General features: G+C 35.4%; 1 protein-coding gene across 3 annotated transcripts in view; it reads right to left on the reverse strand.

The window, feature by feature from the left end:
• Positions 1-22,396: 22,396 nt before the first annotated feature.
• dusp10 (dual specificity phosphatase 10) overlaps positions 22,397-24,266 on the reverse strand; it is a 21,171-nt gene continuing 19,301 nt past the window's right edge. For 2 of the 3 annotated variants that reach the window (XR_014630014.1, XM_084433185.1), the window contains one exon: positions 23,882-24,266. This exon is cut by the window's right edge. The gene's annotated coding sequence lies outside the window, so the exon portion shown is untranslated. Of the gene's footprint in view, positions 23,444-23,881 lie in introns of those variants that run through there. The other variant, XR_014630013.1, reaches the window with a different exon arrangement.

A 24,266-nucleotide genomic window follows, 5' to 3' on the forward strand; every position in this document is an offset into this window, starting at 1 on the left:
AAATGTATTCAGCTGAAAAGTATAAACATGTTTAAAATAGCATGGATTTTTCGATTAGTTAAAATCTATGATTGAAACCAATTGGATTTATTGGTGATAAATATATAAACCTTATTATTATTGTGTATTTAAAACACATACACTTTATTAGTACTATTACAGAACTGACAAATATGCATCAATTAGTTTATGTTAAGACTGTGCAATTTTACATGCAATTTAAATGCATAATCTTACATTTAGGCCTTAAAATATGTTTTGGAGGATGTAGCTCTGAAATGATGACATCATTAAGCCCTTTTATTTTCAGCCACGCCCCTTTTTTAAACCATCCAATCAATTCCCGGCCTAATTTTTTTTTTTTTTTTTTAACATCTTCACATAAACACTTCACATTACCAAAGTAAAACGGGGTGCGAATGCCATTTTCTTTGGCTTTAACACCTACAATAACGGATTATGTAATATCTGACAGTGCTGTACTCTTTGTGCAACATTGTCAGCACAGTAGTGGAAATATTCCTGTGTGTTCCTGTGGCGTTTCCGGTGTGTGTTCCAGTGGGTTAAAGCTCTCAGTGGCAGCTGAGGTTCAGGAGCTGTAGGTCACGAAGGCCACGAGCGAGAGACTTCCACTGCACAGCACATTAAGGAAACCGCTCTAACATTTATGTTTTGAAGCATTGAGCTCAAGTGAAGCTCAACAGCTCCCTGGATCACAGCGAGGAAACACTCGGCTCGGCCTGACAACAGCGGATCGGGGCCTTTCCTGAAAATCACAATGACCCTAAACACAAAAAACACGAGTACATTTATGAGGCGTTTTTATGTCACTGGGTTGAACGTATAAAACTAAACCCTTTGCTGTCTACATAGGCTGCCTTCTGAGGAAGCATCTTAAATGCTATTTTTACACGCACAGCCAGTGCGAGTGCATGGGAATTTCTGAGCAAAGCTCTTAGTCAGCAATAAAAAAAACGAAATAAAGTAATAAATAAGGACTAAACACACACTATAGACATGCAATGAAAAACACACTATAAACCACTGATACTTCCATACAAGAATATTGCACATTTCTGCAGTTCACTTTGTCTTGAGATATGTAATGTATAAGAAAAATGCTGTAAAAAGATTATAACATAAAATTATCTTAGCAGCTTTCAAGTTTCTATATGACTGAGATAAAAAAAGGTGAGGTAGACATATTTTATGTATATATTAGACATATATTAGACATATATTAGACATATATTAGACGTATATTAGACGTATATTAGACGTATATTAGACATATATTAGACGTATATTGACATATTATACGTACATTATACGTATATTATACATATATTTGACGTATATTAGACGTATATTAGACGTACAGTATATTAGACACATATTAGACATATATTAGACATATATTAGACGTATATTAGACATATATTAGACGTATATTAGACATGTATTAGACGTATATTAGACGTAAATGGCTGATAATAAGCTCTATACAGGTGCGAACTATATTATATTATATATTATATTATATTAATTAACCTAAAACCATAAAATAAACCTTTTTTTATTTAAAAAACTAAAATTGAAATAAAGATAAATAAAAAACAATAAGTTTGGAGTCAGTAAGATTTGTATATATGTTTTTGAAAGAAGTCTCTTCTGCTCACCAAGGCTGCGTTTAGTTGATCAGTGAAAACAGAAATATTGTGAAATGTTATTACAAGTTAAAACAGCTGTTTTCTATGTGAATATATGTTAAAATTTTAATTTATTCCTGTGATCAAAGCTGAATTCAGCATCATTACTCACATGATCCTTCAGAAATCAGTCTAATATGATGATCTGCAGCTCAAGAAAAATAAAAACTAATTCAAAATATTAATAAAAACTATAACAGTATATCATTGAAACTAAAAAAGTTTTGTTATTTTGTTATAAACCTTATTTATAAAGTTACCCGAACCCTTTCATGCTCGATGCAATCATGCAAACAAGCTTTTACTCAGTAATGGCTCATTCACAGATAAGATGTCAAGGTTCCCATCAGTCAGCAGCTAAATGCCTCGTATCGTTGTTGCCTTGAGCTCATAAACTCATAAAATCTGCTTTACATGCCAGGAATTCAGTCCATTGTTTTGCCAAAAATAATTTCAGCAGTTTACTGTTCCTGCAGTCCATCAAAAGGGCCGGAAGTGATTACTGTTTATTAAAAACATCTAATGACGTGCACTAGCGGTGTGTTGCAGAATGGCCGCTCGCTGAGGTAAACAAAGACAGGAAGATCAAATAATGCATTCATCACATTCCCCAGGGCCGGAGGCCAAGTTCATGTCAAATCCATAATAAGGAAAGTATCCTAGTTTCCCCACACGCACGTCACTCTCTGCTGGAAATCTACGCAGAGGATGCATTGATATTCCTGGCGCTTCCTTTCTCACAAGCTCAACACTGGCTCGTCACATCACAAGAGCGCGCATCTCCCTCCCACATTAAACACACAATTACAAACCATTAGGCTGCCAAAACAGGGCCTTTGTTTTGTGTTTGGGTTCGTTTTTTCATTTTTTACTTTTTTTTTCTGAGGGAAAGCGAGTGCATAACAGGCCGGGAGTTTGTCGTGCATGGAAAATAACAAGATTTAAGAGGTAATGAGAGTCGAGGACAACAACGCACAGCTGCCAGAAGCCTGCTGTTTCAATCATCGCTTTAAATCCTGATGCTTTATCATGTCTGCTGATGGACAAACTAATAAAAACTGTTTTTTTTTCTACTGGGATGAATGTGGTATATTCGTACTTTTACGATGGCCAGTTAGGTCAGGCAATATTTATATATAAGATTATTTAATGTTTTTGAAAGAAGGCTCACCATGGCTGCATTTATTTGATCAGAAATACAGTAGAAATTGTGAAATATCATTATAATTTAAAATAACAGTTTTCTCTTTGTCTATGTTGTAAAGTGTAATTTATTCCTGTGATCAAAGCTGTATTTTCAGCATCATTACTCCAGTCTTCAGTGTCACATGATCCTTCAGAAATCACTCTAATATGAGGATTTGATGATTATCAAAGTCATATTTTTGTGGAAACTGTGATACATTTTATTTTTTTCAGGATTCTTTGATGATCAGAAAGTTCAAAAGAACAGCATTTCTTTGAACTAGAAATATTTTGTCAATCAATTGATTGATTTTTTTTTTTTTATCAATTTAGTGCAACATCTTAATAGAAATATTAATAATAAAAAAAAAGATTAAAAAAAAAGAAGTTAAATGTGGTAAAAGTTTGGGTACCATGAACTAATACAATACTTCCATTACATTATTTCATTATATTCTAAATTCTGCAGGAAACGCATAAAAAAAGAAACAGAAGTGAAAAGGAGTCAATGATCCACTAATTTCTGCATCTAGAAATATTCTTAATAATTTTATACCATAAAGTTTATTTGTTGTAATACTTTAAAATAATCTTCTTTTTATTTCTAGGTTTACATTACACACACACACACACACACACACACACACTTTATTCGGTAACACTTTATTTTACAGTGTCCTTGTTACATATGTACTTACCATAGTAATAACAGTAAATTATGCATAATTACACCAAACCCTAATCCTATAGTAAGTACATGTTGTTAATTAATATTACTCAGTACTTAAATATATAATTACACTGTAACAATGACACCTTCAAATAAAGTGTAGCCTAACCCTATATTCTTAGATAATTCATAATCCTCAGTGTTGTACAGTGTATGACAGCAGGGACTGATTCCTCTTATAGCTCTCCATATGAGGGAGTTTCAGGAGAACATAATGGTTTTAAAGCAGAATCATCTAGAGTTTGTCTGTCCGTGTGTGAATGAAACGGCGGTTCCCTCGTGAGATCTGTCGGAGGTGCTCATGCACACACACACTACAGCTGCGCACTATTGCTAACACACTAAACTCACAATTATCTAAACTGACATACAGAGAGAAAATCTAAAAAGTCTAAACACATTTTCTGCTTTACACACATTTTGCAATTCAAAATGGCACTTTTTAAACGCACTAAACACAGTTCTCTGCGTAACACACACATTCTGACATAAAGCCACATGTTTGCCATTTCAAAACACTGCCATTCAAAATGACACTCCATGATCTGATTGGCCGATACACGTGTCACCTGACCAAACACCTCAATGGTTAACTGTTAACACTTCAATCTTTTTCAGTTTACTGTTTTTTGTGAGCATATTTTTGTTCAGTCCAATGTAAATATATCTTCTGTGCATGTGTTGCACTGACTTGTTTGGTGAAAAATAAAAACGTGTGTGTATCTGCAAATATTTCTGTGCATGTGAACAATCTGAAGAATTTTCTACAATTTGAACTATTTTAGTATTATGGCAAAGCATCCTAAAGATGAGAGTGCTCTTCATTATGACCAACAGTGTGTAGTTGGTTAGACAAAAATCTGCTAATATGAATGAAGTGTGTGCCATTTCGTGCAAAAGTTTGATTTTGATAATGCCATATGTAGTTTTGGTTGCAGTGCTTCATTTTGCAGGATATATTGGGTATTTTGCAGTTTGGGTGTGTGGTTTTGTGAATTGAGTTCAGTATTTTGATGAGACTAGCCTAGTTTGCAATTGGAAAACACTGTAACTGGACCTGTGAAAAGCTATAATGATGGCAAACGATATCTTATAATGCTTATCTTTCAATTACTCACATTCTTTAAATACGTCAATGTGAGAGTGTTAATTCTCTAACGTCTCACTCACTTTTATCTGCCATGTCAAAACAGTTCTTCCAAAATGAGGACTGTCCTCGAAGATCACAAGACTTTAATCAAAGTCGTTAATGCAGTTAAAGATCTTTTTTAAATCAGTAATTAATATTTCGATTTTAATTAAAATTGGTAATATATATTAACTTACGCATGCTATATTAGATCAGAAATATGTGCCTCAAGATTACTTGCTTGATTCAATTTAAAGCAATTTTAAATTGTTTAAATTTATATTTTGTTTTTACATACTTATATATGTAAAAAAAAAAAAAATTTTTTAATAATTATCATTTTAGTTAAAAATGATGAAATATTAAACATGCTAAAAAACTTCAGTTAGGAATGTGTGCCTTTACTGTAGATTACTTAATGGTTGTTCATATAGTTAAGGATAAAAATTGCAATAATTAATATTTAGATTATTATTAAAATTGGTAATATATACAGTATGAACTTACGCATGCTAAAAATATTAGATCAGAAATATGTGCCTCAAGATTACTTGCTTAATTAAATTTAAAGCTATTTAAAAAATTTTTATTTATATCTAAATTTTACATACTGTATATGCTAAAAATTGCATTTTTGTAATAATTAACATTTTAGTTAAAAATACTAATGAAATATTAAATAATACATGATAAAAAAAACTTAAATTTGAAAAATGTAAAATTGCAATAATTAACATTTAGATTTTAATTAAAACTGGTTTATATATAACTTACATGCAAAAAAAAATTAATTAGAAATATGTGCCTCACTTAAAGAGTGTCATGTCACATGTAATGATTAAAAAATCTATTTCTTGCCATAATATTTCAATTTTAATTAAAAATATTGAAATATAAATTCTAATTTAACATTTTTTAACATGTTTAGTTAAAGAATATGTTACATTAGAAATATGTGCTGCTTATTCCAACCCCTATATATTATATTTCAATGCCAGCATTTGTTTTAGGCCAGATAATAAAACGTAACGAAGCGAATAAGAGTTTTTCACGCACCCACCCAAAATCCTCGTTTTCCTTAAACATGTTTCCTTACACAAGTCTAGCAGAAATGATGAGGGTCACTTTTCCAGTAACAAAAAGGATCAGATTTCTGGTCCAGCGTGGAAATAACGGTGTGTGACGGCCAGAGTCTCCATGATGTTAACACACTCACCAGACAAGCACAAGAGGAGGGGAAAAAGAGTCCTTACCTTAATGACAATCACAGTTCAGCCCTGAAACGAGAGAGAGAGAGAGAGAGAGGGAGAGAGAGAGAGAGAGAGAGAGAGAGAGAGAGAGAGAGAGAGAGAGAGAGAGAGAGAGAGAGAGAGAGAGAGAGAGAGAGAGAGGGAAAGAGAGAGAGAGAGAGAGATTAAGATATTAAGGCTTATTTACACAGCACGTTTCATACATAATGGCCATTCAAAGTGCTTTACATAAAAGTGATTAAAAATAATTATAAAGCATAATAAATGAATAATAAAAAAAAAATCTAAATAATACAAAATAAGAATAAAAGGAAATAATTATTTGCAATAATTAATTGCATAAAGAGTGCTTTACATAAAAGTGATAACATAATTATAAAAGGCGCATAATAATTAATAATAAAACATAATAAATATAAATTATACAAAATAATAAGAAATAAAAGGAAATAATTATTAAGAAAACAAAGAATAATTTTAGAATTTATTGACAATTAAGCATGCCCTAATTCTAATTACTGTAATGCAGAATGTAAAAAAAAAACGACCTAAAATATAAATAATTATCATTAAAAAAATAATTATAATATAAATATTATAATATTAAAATAATAAAACAATTAACACTTTACAGTAAGGTTTCATTAGTTAACATACGTTAATGCATTAACTAATATTAACTAACAATGAGTAATACATTTGTTACAGTGTTTATTAATCTTTGTTAATGTTAGTTAATAAAAATACAGCTGTTCATTGATTGTTAATGTCGACTCAGGTCCATTAAATAATATTTCCAGATACAACTTTTGATTTAAATAATGTAATGTTAAATATTAAATGTTGATTTTATCATTAGCTAAGATTAATAAATGCTTTAAAAGTGTTTTTCAGTGTTAGGGCCGGTTCACACAGGACAAGACAAGGTCAACAACAACAAAAGATTAAGAGACGTGTTTTAAAAGTTGCATTTTTTACTTGAGCGCAGCGTTTTTAAGATGGCGTTTCATGCATGAGATGCGAGAGTTGAAGACGTCCGTCTAGCGTGTGTTTACATTGAGAAACATCGGAAAATTAGCGCAGTGGAATTGAAAAACGTGTTCATGTTCATGTTAAATGTTGACAGCAAATTAAAGGATTAGTTCAATCCATAATTAAAATTCCCTGATAATTTACTCACCGCCACGTCATCCAAGATGTCCATGTCTTTCTTTCTTCAGTCCAATGAAATTAAAGGGTTAGTTCACCCAAAAATGAAAATTCTGTCAGTAATTACTCACCCTCATGTTGTTCCAACCATGTAAGTCTTTCGTTCATCTTCGGAACACAAATTAAGATATTTTTGATGAAATCTGACAGAATTTTGACTCCTCCATAGGCTTCCAGTGTGACCGAAACTCACCGGCCCAGAATAGTTATTAAAACATCGTTAAAATAGTCCAAGTAACTACAGTGGCACTACATTAAGTTTATCATGCGACGAGAATACTTTTTGTGCACAAAAACAAACAAAAATAACGACTTTATTCCACTTTTCATTTCCTTCTCTCTGGGCCTCGTAGTGTTTTTGCGCTGCGCGTCTGTGTTGCACGTCATCACGCAACACACACATGACCGGCGTCGACCAATAGTGAGCCTACGTGGTGACGTGTAACACAGACGCGCTGCGCAAAAACACTACGCGAACCAACTAGAGGTCGAGAGAGAAGGAAATGAATAGTGGAATAAAGTCGTTATTTTTGTTTGTTTTTGCGCACAAAAAGTATTCTCGTCGCTTGATATACTTAAGATTGAGCCACTGGAGTCACTTGGACTATATTAACGATCTCTTTAATAACTTTTCTGGGCCAGCAAGTTTCGGTCACATAGAAGCCTATGGAGGAGTGAAACATGGCTCAGATTTCATCAAAAATATCTTAATTTGTGTTCCGAAGATGAACGAAGGTCTTACGCGGTTGGAACAACATGAGGGAGAGTAATTACTGACAGAATTTTCATTTTTGGGTGAACTAACCCTTTAAGGTTTCCAGGATTTTTCTCCATATAGTGACTTCAATGGGGTCCAAAAGTTTAAAGGTCCAAATATCAGTTTCAAAGTCTCGACACGATCCCAGCCGAGGAATACGAGTCTTATCTAGACAAATAATAAACATTTATATTCTTTTTAACCACAAATGCTATCGCTTGACGTATAGGCGAAAGTACCGACCCAGTGTTTACAAAGCGAACGTGCAAAGACTAAGTCAAACGGCCTTTACAACAACAACAAAAAGAAGGTAAAACAATGACGTCGGATGATCTTGAACATCACCAACGTGATTACATCACGGGCGAAGTCGTGGAGCTAGTGCAGGACGAGCATTTGTGGTTAAAAAGTATATAAATGTTTGTTTTTGTTATAAAATGAGCAATGGTTTGTCTAGATAAGACTCTCATTCCTCGGCTGGGATCGTGCCGAGACTTTGAAGCTGATATTTGGACCTTTAAACTTTTGGACCCCATTGAAGTCCACTATATGGAGTGAACTACCTAATTGTAATTCTCCATTTGTTTGTCTTTTGATTTTTGGGTGAAATGTGACCCTGGACATGTTTTCGTTTACCCTGTATAATTAGTTGTTAACTAACTGAACTTGTTAAAGAGCAGAGATAAACCGAGGGAATAGTGTGTGTGTGTGTGTGTGTGTGAAGTCTTTTAAGGGTTAGCGCTCTTTGCTAATGGATTTGTGGTAGTGAGTTATTCACAGTCTTAATGAGCTGCAATAAACCGCGCGGCGGGTGAGCAGAGCCGAGGGTCTCGTGTTTCAGCGCCGCAGTCATCCTGAAGGGAAATTCCCCCACAATGCACTCGCTAAACTGCTCTGATTACTTAATTAATTAACCAAGTAAACTGAATGACATTCAGCATGAGCAAATAAGGATGTGACCACATCCAGGTCATCCTAGGCTGGGACACACGATGGATACTCTTTCAAACCATTAAATCGCCCCTATTTTATGCTATTTTAAAGCTTCCTAATTATTTTGGAGTCTCCTATAAAAGATTTACATGCATCCAAGGTCAAAAACATTTTAATTTTCTCATAATATACATTCATTAACCTCATTTCTCAATACAATTCATTGGAAGATTCAGGGCCCTATCTTGCACCCAGCGCAATTGACTTTGTACACCGACGCATGTTTCATTCCTATTTTGCACCCGTGCAAAGCGCGCTTTTCCCTCCACAGAAGCACGTCGCTAAACTAGGGAATGAACTTGCGCTCTCTGGGCGGTTCAGCGCAAAAAAGGAGGCGTGTTTTGGCGCAAACGTTCCCTGGTGCTATTTTACTGTTCCATAAAACAATTGCGCCACTGGCCAGAAAAAACCTAGTCTAAAGTCAGTGACGCGTTGCGCGTTGTTCATTATGCTATTTTAAGGGCGCATGCTTGACCATAATGTATAGAGTGCACAAACGCTCATACACTGTGATTCTCTAATCTACACAGAAGCAGCAGTTTTCATTTTTGCAAATCATATTATTACAAACGATAGATAGATAGATAGATAGATAGATAGATAGATAGATAGATAGATAGATAGATAGATAGATAATTTATTATAAATATAATAATTTATTATAAAAGCATACATCTAGCTTACACATTTACCACATTATTATATGCCTGTTTAGCCGAAGCTAATTTGGGTGTGTTTCTCCCATCCCCAATGTCACTTCTCTCTCTTTTACGGCCGTGACGAGAGCGTTGCTCTCCTCGGCTGTGAACCGCTCTTGACGCGCGCCTGGCAAATCCGCCGCTATAATAGCAATACGCCAAGGAAAAAGTGCGTCTGCTCTTAAAGGGAATGTGAGATGATGCTCTGATTGGTTTATTTCACGTTACGCCCAAACCACACCTATGAATAATGAAGCTACTTCAGACCAACCCCTTTTAGATTTGCGCCCGGCGCAAGAGTAATTTATCCCGCCGGGAAAATAGCAACAGCGCCGAGACCCGCCCACAAAGTTACTTGCGCTTTGCGCTTTGACACTTGCGTTTCAGATCGTTAAAATAGGGCCCTCAGTGTCTCTTAGGCCGTGTGTGTAACGATCACCAGCTTGAGTGCCTCTGAGAGTCACCAGAGGGCACTCCACACCAGACTGATCACTTCACAAAACTACAATTCCCATAATGCTTCATACCTGGGACTGATTGCGCACTCACCTGCATCTCATTCAGACACTCCATATAAACCACACTCAAAAAGAAGATCACTGCGAAGTATTGCCTTGCCACGGACTGTAATCACTGAGCGTTTTCACCTATTCTACTGATCTGTTTATTGACCTCGGATTGTTATCTCGTTTCTGTCTGTTTGCTGCCTGTCTCGACTTGGATTGATCTTGGATTAGTGTCTCTTGCTGCCTGCCCTGAACTTCTGCCTGTGACCTGACTACTCTCTGTGTCTGTTCTCTGATCACCCTGTTTTGCTGTTGCCTGACCCTTGCCTGTTTTGACGTTCCTTCATTAAAAGCTGCAAATGGATCCTACTGAGTCTTCCAATTCATAACAGTGTGTCCACCAAAGCGTTTTTAGCCAGCTGGACATTTTTCAGTTGAGACGCTTTGCTTGTTATGATACGGATTATCCGTGAAAGTGTCACTAGTATCTCATTTCACACATATTTTGTTTCTGTGTTGATTCTATATTAAAATGTTGATACAATGTAACGTATTTTCTCTGGCTCTTGTTTTAAATGATTTTGTTCCGTTATTATGCTTGTTGTCGTCTGTTGACGTTGTACAAGCAGAATGTGGCGGTTGGTCAGTGTGGTATTAGTCCCGCCCCTCCTCCACTGTGATTGGACGGTTGGGTAAAAAGTGACAGTGATCAGCGCTGCGTTTTACCCAAAGTTGAACATTCTTCAACGCTCGGCGACTGGTAAAAAACACTGAACGCTCAGCGCTTCAGAGTGAAAAAGACGCTCAGCGCCTCGTTACACTCATGCCGTTTAAAAAAACGTGAAAAAACGCTTCGGTGGACACACGGCCTAAACTCCGCCTCTCCGAGAGCTGCTCTGCTCTGATTGGTCAAACGGCCCAGTCTGCTGTGATTGGTCGACTGCTAATAGTGCGGAATAGTCGGAAAACTAATTTCAGCTCTTTCTCAGTGTTTGATACACAGTGATACGAACAGTAACGATGGCGTCGGTTTTACCATATCAATTCGAGTCTCGGCCTTTTGAAGTGGATTTGCAGCGTCTTCTCGACATGAACAACACAAACCAAACTCTTCCAGTCTCAGATACAACTACAACGGAGACGATGTTCACCGGCAGCCAATGAAGACCACAGGCTGGCATTATGCAAATTTGTTACATTGTTACGTAGGTTAATAAGACTGGAGTTACTGACGACTCATTTCTCTAAAAAATCTTGGGTTTATTTTTTCTACCCAAATCCTGTGCTGAGGATTTTGGGTAAAATTTTTCAGTGTTTGGGTAGTTTTTGTGTTACCCAGATCCTGCATGGGTCAGACATAACCCAATGTTTGGGTAGTTTTTATGTTACCCAGATCCTGGATCAGACGTAACAGCCCAGGGGTTGAGTTATTTATCACAGGCTTCTTGCGACCTCTTTAGGAGAGAGCAGTGCGGCTCCGTCAAATTGCTGCATGTCTTCGGTAGAACAGTGGTTTGTGTACATTTAATTTTATTTATAAATACGTCATTGTTCTGTATGCTGTTTAATTTTGATGCAAAGCAACACACAGGGGCACGACGTGAGTCACGAGTGTCGCGTCGGTCTTTTCGCGTGATGGAAACGCCTGATGCCTTGCATAAAATTTTATGAACGTATTCAAAAAAGGTACAGAATATAAATACTTAGAAAGTTAAAGTATGTTCTCAGAACTGTACACTGATTGTTTATGGACAGGTTATGGAGTCAGTCACGGCATATTTCGGCTATGAGTGAAACGCAGCTGCGTCTGAAGATCCAGCGCCGTTAAGGTGGAAACGGCACAATTTTCTTTTCTTTTTTCTTTTTTTTTCCCAACACATCGTAGAATTAGATACTTACTGATCGATCCACACTCCGGAACAGATGGTGGCGGTAATGCACCAATAAGATGGATGCCAACCACCGTTAAGAAGAAGAAGAAGAAGAAGAAGAAGAAGTAAAGGGGACAACAGACACTGATCAATTACACTTGAATTACCTCTAAATGTTTAATTTTATACTTCTAATATTTGTTGAACAAGCTTAAATGTATGCAATATGTATTCAAAACTATATAAAATATGCTATACTGTAAAATATATAAAAATAAAAAAAAGGAATTATCATGCAAACCAGTGGTTGTGTGGAGTATTTTTAAAGTTTGGAGGATTTATAAAAGTTTAGAGGATTTAAGTTCATCTGTAAACATTAATTCATGTATGAAAAAAATTTTTAAAAAAAGAAGAAAAAAAAGCTAGTACTATAGTAAAAATTAATCAACCCATAATGCTGGGTTAAATAAATAACCCAATTTGCTGGGTAAAATTAACCCAATGTGTGTTCTGTCCTATATTTACCCAGCTCTTGGGTTGAAAACAACCCAAATTGGGTTGTTTTTAACCCAGTGTTTTTTAGAAAATGTGCAGACCTTTTACATTCACAAACAGCGATACTACACACTGCCTGAAAGGGAACATTGGAAAGAGCAGAATAGGAGCACTTTAACAGGGACCGCGTGAAGCCAGAAACACATGAAACACAGAATATGAATGCTTGGTCAATGCATTGAATATTGTGGTGGTAGCAACGTACTCAAGCGGTCAAAGTTTCCTTCAAATATCTGTGCCATTAAATCAGATATGTTATTATGCATAAGGTATGTTTCAGGGCTCAGTGCAAGGGAGAATGGTTAAATTTCCCTCAAACCTCCACCCTTCAAACACTACGTGTGTGTTTGTGATTAATAGCTCATGACAATTTAATGGAGAAACATATAGCCTGGCACCCAGCAGCTTCTTTCAGGAGTAAATAAGCCCCATTAACACCATATGCTCGCAATGCCACACAAGGCGACCGGCTCAACTTGAACTTAATCACACTCGCATAAGTCAAGGCGGGAAACATCCTCAAGGTAGCAATTTCAGAGTCACATGAACGACGTATTTCATTATAGCTTTAAAAGAAAAAGCATGGTCAGTTAAACTCCTGCCAGCTGCTCAAAGGGGTTTGTGCTGGGAAAGAAACTATGGGGAACACAGAAATAACTGTTCACTTAATTACAGAGCAAAGGCTGTCATTTCTCGTCATAGTATAGAAATCACAGTTAATCACAGCTTTCATCCTCGTAACACACTGAGCACATTAATTAGAGGCAATAAAGTGTGAAATGTCAACAAATTAGCTCTAAAAAAGGCCGTTTGTAGAACATGAGAATAAAAGGTGATTGATTTCAAATTATACTCTTTTTAAAAGTTAGATTACAATCAGATACACTTTTATATACATATATATATATATATGAATAGCAATAATAATCTTAATAATAATGATAAATCTATATGATCAATAAGTTATGACAACATATGTTTTACGTTGTTTTAACTCTCCAAAATAAGTTAAGCAATTTTCAACCTTTTTATAAGTTATTCAAGATTCAACTCATTTTTAAAGTCAGTTTAATCTAATTTAAGTTGAAATTACTTAAACATCCAAGTTGATTGTACTCAATTTAAGGCATTCACTTTTTTTTACCGTGTATAAATTGTATAATTGTATATAAATAATTTGGTATAACACTCTCTATGAAACCCATGCTTATAATGAATTATAGCTCCATTTATAAGTAAGTATTACTATTTTATAAATACATTTATGAAGACTCATTAACTGCATTATAAGAACAGTTATAGTTACATTTATTTATTTTTTATAATTAGTTATAAGTCATGCATTTGCTTTTTCAATGCGCATGTTCATAATCCATTATAAACTGATTTATAAGTAATAATTAGTCGTATGGTTCCATGAATATATTTATAAAGATGCAACTAGCATTGCTATAATGCTATTATATTATAGTTACAATGACTTTTTAGTAATTCAGATTTATTTCTGTCAAATAATTGAATATATTGTTATTAATAGCCGCGTTGTGTTCTTATAAATACTTATTGTGAGTAATAATAGAGTTAATAACCTCTATGAATGCATCGTTGATGGCTTTAAGTAAAGTGAAAAATACATTTAAAGTTGTTTACTTGCAAATGTAACTAATAAACAATAATTCCTGTGATAAAATAACAGGGAAAAAACAGAAACCATTAATACAAATAGTTGAAAAAACAAAATATCTTTTTTAATGTTACATACTAGCAAAACACTGCAACAATATTTTTTAAAGTATAATTTCATGCATATGGCTGAGGAGATATAGATTTGAACAAATCAAATTGTCCCTTTCAGATGCAGCGTTAGTGTGAATAATTGTTGCATTGGTCGGGAAAACCTGTAAAGGTAACGTCCAAATTCGGCTCTAAAATATGTATTATGTATAAAACCGTGTATCGTCACAAATGCATTTTCCTTTGCAAAAGTGTTTTGTGGGTAATATTAGCCCATAAAGCATGCACATATGCACACTTAAAGTATTATGAAAACACTATTACTATTACACTATTAATTCTATACTCAAAATACAGCTGCAAAGATGAATATTGCATGATAATTCTGCTTAAACACCCGAGTTCCTCCAGGATTTGATTTGTCAAATGTGATATGTTAATGGTGAATGCTCTTTTTTTTTAAAGCTCACGGCGCTGCCAGCAATGAATCAAAATCCAGCTGCCGTGGAAAAAGTGGAAACTGAATCATCACTTTCAGGAGAGCAAAAGAAAGAAGAAGAAGAAAAAACACGTAAAACGCATTGCACAGATTTGATATGCAGCAGTAAATTAGACAAAATTACTCATTTGAGATGGGGGCCTGCTAAATCTATCAGAGTGTTATTCTAAGAGACAGTAAATAATTAAATAAATGTTCACAGCAGCCATCAGAAAGCATAAGGTCATATAGCTGATGTTTTCCCTCACACTGAGAGATTTAACAGGAGTTTGCATATTGCAGCGAGCTACAGGAGGGAAACGCTATCATATATCAGGGTATTAACACCGGTACAGATTATTTTACCTTTTGTCAATCCGGGATGCCTTGAGTCAAACCGACACGTCATCTGACAACACAAAGTAGAAGAGCAGAGTCAATACAATTATAATAATAGTAATAATAGTTGCAGTTGCTCATAATCACCCATCTGTAATACACGTCTTTGCCACCAGATGGCTCAGTGTATCTCACACACACACACACTCATAACAATAATCACATTTCACAAGGTTTCAGTTTACGTTAGGGGTCTGTTCAAATCAATAACTCTGTAAAGCCTAATTTAGGAAATAATACCCAGAGAAATCTAGTTTTTTTTTTTTTTATGGAATAAACAGCTTAATTTTATTCAGCAAAAATGTGCAGTTTGGACAGTATTACGGACAAAAGGTAAGACGAAATTGTCCTTGTATTGTAAATCAATGAGATCTTTATTACAGTACAGCAGATACTTACATACATATCAAATGTCACCTGCCAGTAATGATATTTAAATGCTTAGTTTTATGATTAAAGCTCTGTAGTTTTAAAAACATAATGCACTGCAATAAAATGATGATTGTGAATACGCAAACATCAAAAGTCTGAGGATCATATTTGATTTTTCTCAAACAAACCAAAGCTGCTTCAGTCCAGTGTGTGTTCATCTTGAAATATTAAAGGTTATTCTTATGTTTACTTCATAAAAATCAGATTTCACAGCAAAAAGACATTGTGAAGCACAAGCTGAAGGAGGACGTTTGTACAAAATACACTTAAAGACTTTTACAACTGTGTAAACTATCAATCAGACGACAGAAGGACTGGAGGAGATTGTGTGCGACAGGTTTATCAGCAAAGATTTCATCATAGTGATCATTCAGAGGCCTTAGAAACGCACGCATCAAATACACAGTATGCTTAGATGGGTTAAATATGATCAATAATCTGTCATGCATCCCTTTTGCAAACAGCTTCAGATCCTTCCCAATATTAAAGCAGCAACGGTGCAAATCCCCCAGTTCTTCTGTGTTCTTCACGAGCATCACAGACGGCCCGCGTCCCACACAACATCTTGACACACGATGAGTCTGAGCTCTACAATAACACTCGTGTTTCTGCCAGCCGAGAATGTGCGCGCGACTCAAGCTCATCCAGACACGAGCTGAAATTTACACTCCGTCTCCAGTAAACTCACACACACACACACTGAGCGTTTCTTCTATAATAGGCAATGTGGATTGTGTGTTTTATTTAGAGAAGGCATAAATAATTAATGTTTTATGGTGCAGGAGAGACGGTTGACAGATAGACTGATGCAGTCCGTCTGCTGTGAACAGGTGGCCTCGTGGTTAATGAGCTGGTAACTGATAGGTTGTAGGTTCAGAATTAAGGGCGTTTTCACACCTGAAAGTCCGAACCAAAGTTCATGTTTTGATGCATTTTATACATTCGGTAAGTTTTGGTTTGGTTTCACATTGCAATCTTTTTTTTTCTTCAAGACTGGTCATACCTTTTAAAAGTCAGTTACATAAAAACTAACTGTTAGTGGGTCAGACTAGGTCTTAAAGACACAGTCTTCTTTTTTTTATTATTATTATTATTTTATATACACTCACAAATCACCTGCAGTTTTTTTCAAGAACCCAGTTTGGGAAACTGTACTAGAACTAAACTGGACATCCTGACAATATGAAGAAGGTTCCCTGCTCACAAACAGTCACAAGGTGGCAGTCGAGTCCAACTAGATTCTTTCTCATGTTTTTGTGCCTACAAGTGAGTTTTACATGTTTAGTGCATCGTTTCCTTTAGATTTGTGTAAGGTTTTATCGCTTTTTTTTTTTTTTTGATTGACAGTTCAAGCTCTACATTTCACTGCTCATCCCTCCTCTTTGTCATTTATAAGATCAAATGTCAAACTCGATCAATCAGCACAGTGATGATGAGCTCAACATCAGATTATCTGCGGGTTTGTCTTCAACACTGAGCTCAAGACTCAAGATTCTTCCAGATCTCTGAGAGCTGTTGCAGACTCAGACCGTCTCATATTTCAGGAGGTTTCAGTCTTTTTTAAATGCCACGAGCCCTCAAATGATCGTCCTCGTGTGAGGGACCCCATCCGAAAATTTAAAAACACCCAATTATACACAGAAAAATGAACAATATAAATCTAAAATTAGTTTCTATTAAGTTACAATATCATATTTTTTTTCTACTCACTAAAGTGATGTAGCTCTGTTAAGTGTATTATTTGTTTATTTAATTGATTTTTATATTAATAACTTATTTTTGTAAGTATTTATTTCCATCTAATGTAATTTAATAGATCAAAAACTAACTAATATTTTATTTAATTTTTTTACATAAAATGTCATAATTATGACACAAAAAGTCCAAAGTCGCAATTTCGATTTATTAATCTAATAATAGGCTAATGGTTTAGGCCTATGTGTCATAATTATGACATAAGAAATACCAAAGCATGATTTTTTGTTTTCTTATTTCTTGTTTTCCAGGACTGGATTCGACTCATCTCTGCATGTATTCTAAAGCTTTAGATTACAATTACCTACACTTTACTCACTTAGCCCAAGTACCTCAAGTAGCACAACTACAATGTAAAAACGAATTTTGACAATGTGTATAATTTGTCGTTTGGTAAAAGTGTCTTACCTCAGAAACCCGTCGTCCTCCTGTCAGACCAGCGGTTGCGCGCGCAGCTCCTCTCACTTTTAGCGGGAACAATTTAGCGTCTCGTGCGCCCATTCAAAATACTGAAATAATATGAATAAGTGCGATTGACTTGGGTAAAATGCATCGTAGTTGTGGTAAACGAAAGAGCTGCAACTAAACTAGGTCTATTTGTTAAAGTTACAAGATGTAGACAAATAGGCCTGGTTGTAGCCTATTGTGATATTTTCACTACCCTTGAAAGGCCTCAGTTGAAATACTGTATACAGCTTGTAAATGCCAAAAAGTGTGGTCTGTTTTGTTTAACATAAACATATCGACGTTTTGAGTCTAATGTACGTATTTTCAACAACATTTCTGAGGGTAGCCTACGTTTAGCCTACAAGACAATGATGTAGGCTAGCCTACTAAAAACGAAAAAGTTTTTCCTTTGCATTTTTAGTGTAGGCTACAGATGACAACGGTGTCAAAACGATTCCTCTTTACATGGATCCTCGAAAACAACTAAAAACGCTGTATTCTGTAACTTTGTAGAGACACACTAGCAAACGCACCTTTAGATGGAACACGTAATATGCATGCGTATGAGGTCAGTCTTTACACATTTTTGCAGTTTATATGGAGACGATAACGGTATCGTTTTCAAAAAACATTTTCAGGCCCCCAAAACGCTGTTGTCGCGTAGATGAACGGCTAAAACGCATTACAAATTGTATGTTTTTAATTGAAAACGCCCCCCTAAACTCATAAAAAATGAAAGACGTGGGCATGATGCGAACGCTCCTTAAAGGTGCCCTCAATATTTTTTTTCCTCATGACTTTTTACACATAAAAAAAAAAAAAAAATTGTTAAGTAGGCCTAGGCTACTTTAAAAAAAAAAAAAATTAATTTCACAAGATAGAATTTCATAGATAGGTATAGCCTAGTAAAAAATCTGGTTTACAGTAATGCATTTACAATGGAAGTCTATGGGGCAGAGCACCCGGAGTGAGCATTAAAATACACACAGTTTCAAGAGTATATCCTTAAAACTTAAATGCAATAGATCCGACATGTTGAGAAGAGATATAGCCTTCTCTGTGCAAATCACCGCCTCTGTTATCATACTCTTGCTCTACTCAGTAATGTAATGTTGTCATTTAGAGATAACTCACTGCCCCCAAAACAGCACAGCCATTATTAATAGCTCCTTTATTGTGACTGTTTCATATTTCAGGCTAAAATTAGATCCAGGACATGTGGCTAGAACTAAACAGGGAAGCATCTTAACATTACATCTAAATGCAGAGTGATTTCTTCCAGCTATGCAAGGACAGATTTTCATTATGGCTCTCATTACAACGGAGAAACTTAACCTCTTGCCCAATGCCAAATGTAGCCTTTATATTACTGCTTCTGTTTACCCTCTGTTTACTGTGCATATCACAACCAACACACAAGACACACACTGAGGTAATGTTGCCTGTAAATATTAAATGGATTTGCATCAAATAATTTGCTTAGTTATATTTTAGGAGGCATTAACATCTGGGCAGAACATTTTCCAATGCATAAAAAAAAAATATTCCATAAAAAACAAGAATTGTCCATTTTGATTTCATGGTGACTTTAAGATGTTCTGCTGGCTGTTGGTTCAATGCTAACAGAGAAAGACACGCTGCCCTTAAACAATGTCATTACTTTCCACTTTTAAACCTCATGTATACAGTAAGTCTGTTTTTGCTATATATATATAATATATATCATTATAATTTTTTCTGTGCAAAGTGTGCATAATAATATTTGTTTCCTAAAGCTGATATATCCACAGATTATAATAAACCGACACATTTTTTGTCTACTCATTTTACCAAGATTTATAAGATTTATATTAGTGCTGAAATGTAATACTTAAACTTTAATGAGCCATTGCTAAAACATTCTGAATTCATAAATGTTGCACTGGAAGATTTTTTTTTTTTTGGTGTGTGTCTCTAATCAAATGTCTGTCCAAGATACTACACGGTACATGAGCCGTGATTGCCATTCCCTCTAACACATATTCATATTCTAAGTGCAATTTTTATCTCATGACCTGATTATTTTTGAACTGACCTTATGGGATTATGTGTCTTCATTGTAGCATTTTTAGAGTGTGATATACAGGCGGTGGTGTTATGGTCTGCTTGTTAAAGTCTGCAGCTGTTGTCTCGAGAGAGGTTTCATATAGAGCCGCTTCTGACTGAAAGTATCTCATTGCAAACAGGACAGACCCGACAGGCCGGCCTGAAGTGGGGCACAAACACACAGAGCAACAGTAACCAGCAAAAACAGACTTACTGTATACATGAGGTTTAAAAGTGGAAAGTAATGACATTGTTTAAGGGCAGCGTGTCTTTCTCTGTTTATTAGCATCGAACCAACAGCCAGCAGAACATCTTAAAGTCACCATGAAATCAAAATGGACAGTTCTTGTTTTTTTCTTTTCTTTTCGTTTTTATTAAAAATGTTTAATTCATGCACTCGTACATTTTGAATCAGAATAACTTCCCTCATCTCTTCTCTGATGATGAGGGCGGGGCAACCTGTCACTCACATGAGATCAGCCAATAGCAAACCACCACCATCCAATCAATTCCACACAGACAAAATTAAGCCCCGCCCACATTTGTTCTCGTTCCAGAAGCGGTTATGTCACAATAGGAGAGAAAAGACTAGCGTAACTTCTGTTTCATGCCAACTTTAATCATCCATAGGCTCCTTTATGATCGCTCAACATTCAGATGAGGGCCGTACAGTGACTGTCGAATGAAGAAGCTTATTTTGAGTGCAGATGTGTTGTAAGCATCGGCTTCCTCTCAGTTGTTTCTTCTGAAGTTCTCAAATTAGCAAATGAGTCATTTGTTGACAGCGAGAGAATGGAGCTTTAAAATTAAACATTCAAACTTGGATGAATTTAATGAGAAATGCTTCAGTATCTGGGTTTCAATTGCAATAATTTAACAAATCTGAGCACCGTTTGAGACATTGTTGAGATCTGTTCTCAAATTATAAACGAGGTGCGAGATATTACTGTTGTCTTTTTCTCATAATAAAATTCTAGTGCTGAAAATATGATAATATAATAAATGAAATGTTGTTTTTTTTCTGATGGAATTATTATATTGTAATAAGAATTACAAACAAAAGTAAAATGTCAAAATGCATTACAGTAATCAGTGTTATTTTTGTATTATTGAGATAGGCCTATATTATAGTTTTTATAGCCTATATTTAAAAAAACGAGACCTTCCCCGACTTCCTAGGTTGTCCTAAGAAAAGCCTGTAAACTGAATTTTAAGTGAAAGACTCGGGACGTTTTTGCCGGGAAAATCAAAAGGATGTGACGTTTTTACATTTGCTCCTGAGAACCTCTTTTTTTTTCGTTCAGTGACGCATGAAACGAATACAGGATCATCAGATGCAGATGTGATCAATGCTTTCTTAACTGCTGTTTCTCACTTTTTTGTTGTGTTTATTTTGTCATTGAGAGGAAAGCATGCAGCACATAGGCTATTTACATATTCATCTAAACGTCAGCAGTGGGCAGCGTCGGGAAGTTCATTAACAGTAGATCACTGCAAAGGTATTTCTAACTTCTTTTTACTTCTAAGCAAAGACTGAAAAAGACCTTCGCTGTGAGTTTATCAGGTCTTGAATGAATCACGTTCAGTCTCTTATTCGTTACTCTTATACGTTAGCAATAAGTGCTGCTGCAGTTCACTTAACGGCCACAGGTGTCGCTAATCACAAGGGTTTCTGAATTCTTTAAAGTGTATTTGATTTCAAATAACGATTTTTTTTATGACTTTGATTTTAGTTAACTGTATAACCCTGATGAGAATATGGTGTGTAATGTGCTTTATTGGCATGAAAATTATATCACAATGCAAAAAAAAAAAAAAAAAACGTTTAGGCTAGACATAGCCTATAAATGCAAAATTATTATTTATTTTCATTCTTTTGATGTTGAGGTGAAATATGACTTACAGAAATATGATTAGTCAAACACATACACACACAAACAACAAAAGACACATGAGAGTAAAGCTGGAGTCCTGTGAAGGTCTTGGATCAGTGATTCACAGAGGATCTCCTTTAGTTTAATCGGCTGAATGAAGAGATTATAGGGTTATTCAGTCATGGCACACTTTAGAAATGTCTGTAAGGTGGGACATTCCCCGACAGCTGACCCTGAATCAGACACAAGGGAGTCAACATGGTTCACTTCCCCTGATCCAAGCAAATCAGTGCGTCTCAATCTCTCAGTTCTTAATCCTGATGAGAATTCATTTCACGTTAGTTTGTTAGATTGTTCTCCACAGAAAAAGATCCCATTTGGGTCAGATTGGTTTTGAGGAAGAAAATCTTTTTGCAGTGTATTAAGGAGACACAGTTAAACCTTGACTGAAACATAACTGAGGACTCATGAGATATGAACGAGCAAGCCCTGAGCTCCTCCTTTCAGCTCATGCTTTGCCTAATACGTCCATAACACGGATCCCGGCGTCAGACTGTGATCACGGCTATTCTAGTGCGAGAGACTGACAGCAGCGATTGGACCAAATTAATGAGGCGGGACTCTCATCACTTCTAATTAGAAACCACACTAAAAACTATTTTTGGCCTCTGTTCCTACGGGGAGAATTCAAGCCTCCCACCCGGACAATATCACAGAACAAATATAGACGACTCAGGGTCGAGTGTGTGACATTTTCTAATATTTTAATACGCATTAAACGTTATATATATTACAAAATATACTTTTTTTATGTTCTTAAGAAAATGTAAGTGTGTTTGCCCCTGCAATTTTTTATTTATTTTAGTATTTATTAATATTTTGAATTTTTATATTCAATTTTAGTTGTAAAAATGTTGTATGTGTTTTTTCCCCATTTTTTATTAGTTTGTCTTAAAATGTTTCCATTGAGCTTTAATCTTTTGTTTTTTTGTTTTTAGTAATTTAATTTGAGATTTTAGAGCATAGCTATTCACATGCGTAAGTGTTGTGGCTGGTTGCCAGGGTGTTGCTATGTGACTGCTAAAGTGTTTTTTTAAGTCATGTTGCTGGGTGGATACATAGTTATAGAGTTACAAATACAGTTACAGTGATGCAACCATAAACACTAAAATAAGTCATTCAGAATCGTGTTTTTTTTTTTTTTTTTTTTTGTCGTTTATTTCCAAACCCCACATTACAAAATAACAGTGTTTTGAACTCTGACATTTAAAGAGAGCTCTTGGCTTACAGGAAGACACTTTACCAAAGCAGGTCATGCAAAAACATCGTGGAAGGCCTCCAGCGTCATAGCACCTTTGTGGGAAAAATAATAATAATAATAAAAAAAAGAAATTAAAAGCTTTTTTTTTTAAGTCAGTGCAAAAATATAAACAATGCATAGAAATCCATTAGCAAATATGTGTACCGTCTGTGGCTGCAAAATGGGATGAGCGCAACCGGAGAGTTTTTGCCCTTTAAATCCTTGAGGCGGATTCAGATGCTCCGGGTCGCTCGCACACACACACACACACCAGTGACATGAAACCAGCGCTTCAACACAAACACACCTTTCGCATCAGCTGAACACCAGCGGAGCAGACTCTGCACCTTTAGTAAATATACAGGAAAGCATAAAATATTACAAATGTGCTTTGCATTCGGTTTTTATCATCCAACACGTTCACTCAATGACAGATCTCTTGCTGACTTATAGGAGACTGAAGCTGCAGGAGGAAAGAAAGAGGAAAAGAAGGATGTTTTCTGAGATTGACACAGTGTCTGATCTACTGGTTTGAATGCAACCATGTTTATTTCTAATGGCCTGATCAGTAGAGTTAGATTAACAAGTATGCTGGCTGCGCTTTTATTATTTATAAAAATAATACAGACTGCTTTCACTGATTCTGAGGATCTCCTGTAACTATTTCAAGTTAAGTCAGTGTGTGTGTGTGTGTGTGTGTGTGTATATGTATGCATGTATGTATGCATGCATGTATGTGTGTGTGTGTGTGTGTGTGTGTGTGTGTGTATGTATGCATGTATGTATGTATGTATGTATGCATGCATGTGTGTGTGTGTGTGTGTGTGTATGCATGTATGTGTGTATGTATGTATATATATTGTTGTATCTATATAACTGTATATATAAAAAAATATATATAAGTATATAACTGTTCAAGGTCAAATTTTAGTACCAATTCTAGTTGTCTACTTCTACTTCTAAAAGCAGCAATAAGCAATTATTTTCAAAAGTGCAGGAGGTTTGTGTAAAGCTGAAAAATGAAAACTATTATTTAGAAAAGCCCAGGATTTTGACGGCTTGACAGCGTGCAGGTAAAGAATGATAAACTGCTCTCTTGTACACTTTGCATTTTGACATTTAGACAAGCCCAGAGTTTTGTTATTTCACAGCGTTTCAGTTGAGAAATAA

Source organism: Rutilus rutilus (genome assembly GCF_951802725.1).
Source record: "Rutilus rutilus genome assembly, chromosome: 15".
NCBI classification, from domain to species: domain Eukaryota; kingdom Metazoa; phylum Chordata; class Actinopteri; order Cypriniformes; family Leuciscidae; genus Rutilus; species Rutilus rutilus.